This window comes from Anas platyrhynchos, chromosome 9, assembly GCF_047663525.1.
Source record: "Anas platyrhynchos isolate ZD024472 breed Pekin duck chromosome 9, IASCAAS_PekinDuck_T2T, whole genome shotgun sequence".
NCBI lineage: Eukaryota > Metazoa > Chordata > Aves > Anseriformes > Anatidae > Anas > Anas platyrhynchos.
Genome location: NC_092595.1, coordinates 3,939,640 through 3,947,380, shown reverse-complemented (window position 1 = coordinate 3,947,380; position 7,741 = coordinate 3,939,640).

Genomic DNA, 7,741 nt, shown 5'->3' with positions numbered 1-7,741 from the left:
TGCATCTCTGTTGTATCAAAAGGTTTAGGGTTTTAGGTAGGCATCAAATGAACTGAACTCCATGTTTTCTATGCCAAAACAAAGTATTATTTAAATGGAAAACTGAAAAGAACAGTATTTACAAAATAATGTTAGAGCAGATGTTTGGCTGTCTGATCTGTGTGTTTAGGGGTAGTTGTAGTTCTTTCCACCTTCCCAGACAATATAAGGTTCATAAAAGCAATATAACTTCAGTAAAAGCTGCTTGACTGTTACGTGCTGTGTGCTGACATGATACTGCCATGTAAAAAAATTTGGTTGTTTTATACCTGTGTGTGGATTTAGCAGAATGTAAGATTTCTGTCTGATTGTGTTGGGAAATTTTTAAAGCAGGATTAACTAAAAGCTTTGGTCTGACAATTGCTCTCACCTGTTTTTGGATAAATCATTAGACATGGTTAAAATTAATGGTTAATGCTCACAGAAGCTTTCCTATAGAAATAGAAACTTTACATCCTGGCTTACATCTTCCATCTACATTTCACTGTTATCTCATAACTGGTTTAATAACATGGGGAGTTTGCATAAGATGCAATTCAAAGACCAACACTGTACATTGTTTGGACTATATTATTATCCATTTTATGTTTAATGAAAGGATTATGCATCTACTTTAGTTATTACTCACCACAGCAACAGTGACACAAAATTTCATGTTAGAGGCCTTTTATTAAAGGTCATGATTTTCATCACTACATTGGTTAATTAACAAATATAGGTAGTTTAAAGAAGTTAATTTTGTTTATAGCCTCAACTGTTTAAAGACATCATTGACTGCTCATCCTGAAAGCCTTGTGATTTTATGTTCAGGTGGCAAATGACCTTCATTAATGTAACAGTGGAAACATTCCAATATATTATTTGGGTTCTAATAATTAAACACTTGTTTGCATTCTCCTTAATGCCACAGAACTCTAATGTAGTGTGCATTTGTTTTCTATTCCCCTCCTCAGTTATGCACTAGTACCACACAGCACGAACAATTTCTTTCTACAGGAAGAAGTACTTGAGTATCCCTAGTTCACAAAAACTAGAACTGTTGGGCTGAGCAGGCCATTGATTTGACCTCCTGCCTCATTTCGACTCTTTGAGGTGAGGGCTTAGTTTTTCACTTTAGTTTTCTCAACAAAGTTTACCATATATTGATATTTTATTACAGTAGTTTGCCAAGAATTCCAAGAATAAAATCAGAAAGCAGGTTTCCTGCTTTATAGATTAAGGTCAATGCTTCTCTCTCATGACTGTAACCTTTTCTTTCTTTCTGAGTTACTTTTCTAAATATTCCTATTACACTCATTTCCCTTGCAGAAAGGGAACAGATAGGCTGGCTGCTTCCATGCTGTTCGCAACCCATTTTAACTTGTAAACCACTGGTGCAGGTGCTACTGTATTGTGTGCCTGGACCCCTCAACAACCACATTAAACCTTTGTGTTTGAGATCGTAAGAGAAAAAGAAAAAGTCACAGTCTATTGTCAACATCTGATTTTAACAGCTCTCCCATGCCATTCCTTTTTCCTGAAAGAAAACATGTTTCTGACAATACTGCTAACAAACTTTGGATAGAAAATGAGTTTATTTCAAAGTAATAGTAATCTCCCTGTTTAGTGATAATTTAAACACATCTCTGTTTTATATTCCTAGTTTTAATACACCTCAAGATGTCTTTGTCATAAGGACTTTTTCTTCAAGACATAGTAGTAGGACTGCTATCCTAACTAGAAGACCAAAAAGAGCATCAGACCTGATGCAGTTCTGTGGCATTGATTGCTTGTTTTCTGTTGCATATAGAACAAATCCAGTGCTGGAAGCTCATTGCTTTCTACAGTTAGTGGATGTGATTTAATCTGCATTACTTCCTTGTTACAAATGTGTTGTGCAATTGGTTATGGTTTAGTGTTGGTTTTGCTTCTTCCTCCTGTGCCATTTGTAAGGGTGGCTGGAGCTGAACCCGTGTCAATGGACTTGCACAGAAAAACGATCTCTTCTGGCCAATAGAGAAAGAGAAAAGAAGGAAAAAGATTAAATAGCAGCTTATATTTCTGAGCTTCTAGGGTGAGTCTACATGTCTTTTTGGTGTATATTGACTTTTAGTAACATTTAAAATGACCTGATGTTATAAAACATAGATCTTAGATCTTAGGAATTACAATGGCAATCAATTTGGTTTTTGTAATCTACTTTGAAGTGGACATCAAATTCATTATATATTAAATTATTCTAGCATTCGTGTAGATACATCTACTTCAGTAGTCTGGCAGACTCCAGAGAGACAAATGTCTGAGCCCTTGATGTAGATGTTGGAAACAGGATGGTGGAATGCTGCTTTTCTACACCAAAGTATGTCAGAATTGGCCTTCTGTCACTTGGTGCGCTCTTAAGGTTGTGAAAGCAGAAATTATGTTCGTTGTAAACAGCATCAGTAACTAGCCTCGCAAACAGGCCAGAAATGAGTCAGGAAAAAATTAGGACATTTTTAGAGTAGTAATGGCTATAACTGTAGCCTAGTCACATTAGCCATAGTTGTAGCTACAACTACAGCTTTCCTCTCATAGCCTAATTTCTAATTTCTGCATTTTTAAAGGTGACTTTGAAATTTGCATTCATTAAAAAGATGTCAATTGGTTTTGTTGTATATTTTGGAGAAGGTGGGAATGGGAACAAGGTTACGGACTGCATACTTCTTACTTTCTTTAAAAAGAAGGCAGTATCCTGGCCTTCCTTTCAGCAGAGATTATGCAAATGGCTTAATTTTGAATGATGGAATCTTAAGAACATCCAGGGACAGCCTATCTGTTCTTAATAAAGTCTCGGGGAGTCTTGCCAGTGAAAAGCACATAATGTTCTTAGTCACATTTTTGCTTTTAACGTTTAAATGACTTTGGAATCCATTTTATAAGACCTACTACATTATGCAATATCTTCTCCGTCATTGTAATGGATTCTACTGCCTGCATTAGCTACTGTGTACTGGACTTCATCTGCTTTCACCCTACTCAGTCAACCTACTGACTATACAAACTGTGTCTCAGCTGTGGGGTTTGCCTATTGCTTACAGGACTTAGGTCTGATGACAGGCGTTTATCATTCCTGTTTTGTATGGTATATACATTTAGCCAGGCAACCAAAGAACATTAAGGTTTCGTTTCTGGTAATTTTTTAAACACAATAGGATGTTTAGAGCTCAACAAAAGCTTTTATTATTGTTATTATTTAGTGAAATGCCAGAAAAATAATTTGAGAGTTTTATTAGTTGCAGCTCACTCTTGCCCAGACAGCTGTGCTCTCAGCATGTTGTCAAAATAAGACTTGCCTCAGAAGCCGAAGCAGCCTAGGAAGCTAATCAATTTAAAACACCCAGCAAAAGTTATGGGGCACGCCAAAGTATTAACAGTATTTAGCAGTCTGTCAAGGCATAGGAAAATCACTGTCAGAGTAATACCATGTTTTTCCCTTTTGGTATTAAGACTGTTACTGCTCTCTGATCTGCGTTCTGGAAAACAAGAAAACAGCTAGGTAAGGGCAGTAATGCCTAGTAACAGTTCATCTAGTAAGTGAAGATGATGAGAGCCAAATGTCCTGTCTAGGAAGAGCCCATTTGGAAGAAGAGCTCCAATGGAAAACCTCTGAAGCTTTTAGAAAATTGTCTGAAAGAAATAATGTCAGTATGTATTTTGCTAGCAGTATTTGTTTTCTGTAACCATGGGACTAAATTGCACATCAGTGAATCCTCTATGGGATGGGGAGGGCTACCCACCAGTGACTGTGTCCAGGAATTCAACAGGTGCTTGAAAAGGAGCAGGCTGAAAAGTGCTCAGTATCCTGAAGTGCGCTATTGCTATCTTTCATTAATTAAAACCACTCAAAAACCCCACAATATTTAGAAGAGCATAACGTCTCCTTTTGGTAATATCTATTCTATAGTTGATGCTTCATTTTGATTCAAATTCTGTTGTCTTACAATGTGAGAATCTCTGTGCTTTTTGAAAGTCCCTCATAATTTACAAATCAGTTAAACGTTTTTGCATGAATGACAACCAAGGATTTGTGCCTGCAAGTATCACTGCATGAAGTGGGCTATTTAAAGCAAAATCTATTTGCTACAGATAAAAGAAAAATGCTCTGAATTTGAGTGATATGTCAAAATGTCAACTAAATTGTCAGCCAAATGTGGCAGCTGTTCCATTCTTAGGTTCATTTTATATAAAAGATAACTGAGGAATGTTGTAGCTGGTTTTGTTTAGTGAAAGTAATTTTTTTATTAAAAATGACTTTTTCGGTAATCATATTTGACAACGAACAGCTGAACTTTTATCTACATTTCTGAAAAAACACCTGCCTGTTTCCAAAATATTAAGAAACCTGTATCTTCTATGCAGAATAATGTTGAACACTATTAGAGAGCCAGCCCAGTTTCCTCCTATATTCTTCTGTGCTTTCTTGTGATGTTCTCCAGCAGCCCCTGCTGCCTTTCATTCCAGCAGTCCTAATCAAGGTGCAACACCCTGCAAGTAAACAAGTAAAGATCCTTGTGTAACCCTCCTCAATTCTTTCTCCATTTCTTTTGCCTCCTGTTTGCCTCTACTAGTTCCTCAAACTTTGCATCTTGTCCTTAATCTATTCTCTTCCTTCCCACGGAGGCTTCCCTCCCCCTGCCCCAGCCCTGCTGCAGTCAGGGGAAGTTGTGTTTTTTCTCGATTCCCCACTGTTAGCCAGTCCTTGCCCTCTGTTCCTCAGCAGGCTTGAAGGCTGAAGCCTTTGTTTTGTTCAGGGCTGTTCCTCTTTGCTCAGCAGCCCTCAGCAGGGATGTTGCTAGTACCATCGAAGCACTTCAGATAGATCTTTGTTCAGGAAACTTAAAAACAATTGATTGCTATTCTTTTGTGCGTGTGACAATCAAGAACTAAAAGCTCTCCCAAGATGCACACGACAGGGCTCTTCCAGTACAAATTCTAACTTAAAAGGTCCACATTTTACACAAATGAGAATGTTGTACTTCCCTTGGGATATTAGAAATGTAGCATCGTGTAAACAGAGCACTGTTAAAATCAGTAAGAGTTCCAGGTTAGTTTTTAAGAAGATGAGGGGAGTCAGCAAAGGAAGGGTAGAAAGAAAGACAGACTGGGTTTAATTGTATAAACGCACACAGTTGGCTGTGTAGATAAGGAGTTATTTCATATTTTGGCAAGGTGGAACTAGATCTAAAATGGCAAGCTGGCATATTGAAAGACCAGCAGTGTGTTTACGAATGCTCAAGCTTACATTCATATGTTTTCAGTGTGTGCGTATAAAAGCGATGTAAATGGCTAATAAAGGCAAATCATTTCCCAGCGAGTCTGGAATACACAGCAGCTTTAGTTTTATGGCTTTGGTCAGATTCCCTCATATACTCACCTCACTTAATCCAGCTGGAAACACCGTTTAAAAGCTACATCCCCTAGTAAAACAGATACCACAGCTGTAGTTGAGTTCTTCTCAGTAAATTATATTGCAAATTGTGAGTTTTCTGTAGGGTTTGTTGAGCTGAATTGACCTTTTGTGGCACAGCTCTATTCTCTTTAGCAATCCTCCTGTTTTGAAACCAATCAATAAATTGAGCAGTAACAAATCACCAGGACCAGATGGTCTTCACTCAGGACTTCTAAGGGAATTAAAATGTGGAATTACCAGACCGCTGCTGTGGTATATCACTTAAATCTGCCTCGTTGCAAAGAGTAGCAGGGAGTAACTGTTACACCAGCCTGTTCAGTGCCCCAGTGGGAGGCTGAATTCAAAGACAAGTCTGACTTAGTACAGCATAAGAAAAAAGCATGGTGGTTGGAGAAAGGGACAGATGTTGGAGAGTCATCAACATCAACAGATAAACTGTACCTGGAAGATCCTAATTCCCTGGAGAAGTTAACACGTATGTTGATGTGGGTTACACAATTTACACAGTGTGCTTAGATTTCTATTTATTTATTTATTTATTTATTTATTTATCCAAAAAGACTCCTAAAATTACAAAAAGATGTTAAGGAAATTGAGTAACCATTGGATTGAAGAGCAGGCCTTTATGCATTTGTAATTTATTTTAAAAATGTAATTGGAACTGCAGGAGAGCATTGTATGTCTTCTCATGGAGGAATCATATAAGGCCTGGACTATGCAACAAGTGTGGTCTGGAAAAGGAGGCAAATAGGTGTCAGTTTGCTGTTGCTATAAAATGACTCAGAATGTTCTAATTAAATCTGCCTGTGGAAGTTTACAGAAATGATTGGGTGACAGAGGAAATTGGGTATTGATAAATGAAGTACTGTCTGTGGGTGGGAAGGAGCCTTAGTCAAAGTCCTGGATGAGCTTTAAATTTGCTAGTTGGGAAATAATCATTGTCTATAGTTCCTTGAAAATGTTGGCTGAATGGCAATCAGGCTACCACATATGTAACTCTTTATGTAGATGCTAGTTATGCTACATTGTTCAGGATACAGCGGCACTACTGATGTAATGAGAGAAGGAAGATTAAAATTAGAGGCCCTGGAAGAAGCAGTCCTATATCAGCAAGTCTACTTGCTTTGCTGGCAGCAGGTCACACAATCTTTCTTGAAGCTGTTCTTCGTTGGTTGGTTTTTGCTGTTGGTACCACGTGTAGGAGGTGCTTCCAGAACCTTGCTGCTCTAAGAGACGAGTTAGATTCTTCATCTCATTTCCAAATTAACTTTGTTTTTATTTATTCACTTATAGGTCTGTGAGGTGCTTTTTATTTTTATAGCATTTTTCGTTTACTGTTAGCATTTTTAATTTCAATGGATCTTCTCCCTCCATTAGAACTCTTCTTTCAATTCCCTATATCTAGTGAAAAGCTGCAATTAAAACTTAAAAGACAGTATTTAGTTAAACTGCTAAGCACTCTTCTTCTTGAGATCCCCCTTGGTCCTCATAGCTGCATTCATAAATGAGTTGGTTATGTGCTCTTATGTTTAGAATTAAAGGTATGCTAGACACATTGTTTAGTAATGTAGTTAAATGGCTTAGAGGAGTTTTAGTGCATCTATCCACATGGCAGAGAGAATGATTTGAGGTACTATGAAGGCTGACTGTGTAATGCTCATTACAAAATTCCTGATTTGTTGCATAGATAAGAAATCTGGCATTTGGCAGAGCTAGAAGAAAGCATTTGGACGCTTTTGATCAAAGGTGCTTATGGAAAATTGTACTGCAAAGTACCAAGTAAGTGATGAGAATATAAAATGGCAAAGTTTAAGGAAGAATGAAGCTGTTGTCACAGACAGTCAGGAATTTTGGGGAAATCTTCCTCTGGTGAACATGGATGCTTGCATGTAATATTCAAAAAATATGCTTTAAATAATAGGTTTTAAAGGCCTAAAAGGTGCAGGCATTAAAGCTGAAATTTATATAAAATTCAGAAAATTGGCTACAGAGGAATGGTCTTCTGTAGCATGTTGAGAAAACTTTTGAATTCTGTAAGTGGAAACTACCTAATTTTCCTACTATTTAGTGTTCAAAGTTTTGCAAGGATAAGTTTATTTTTATATCTAATATATAATATTAAATTATGTGCATTATGTGCTATGTGTCTAACACCGTTGTACCTCACAACTTCTCTTTTCACGCTGTCACTATGTAACTTCTTCCATGTTTAGTAGAAGTGGAGGATTTCAGAGGACATTTAGAATGAGATTTTCACTCAAGGTGGCTGTCTTG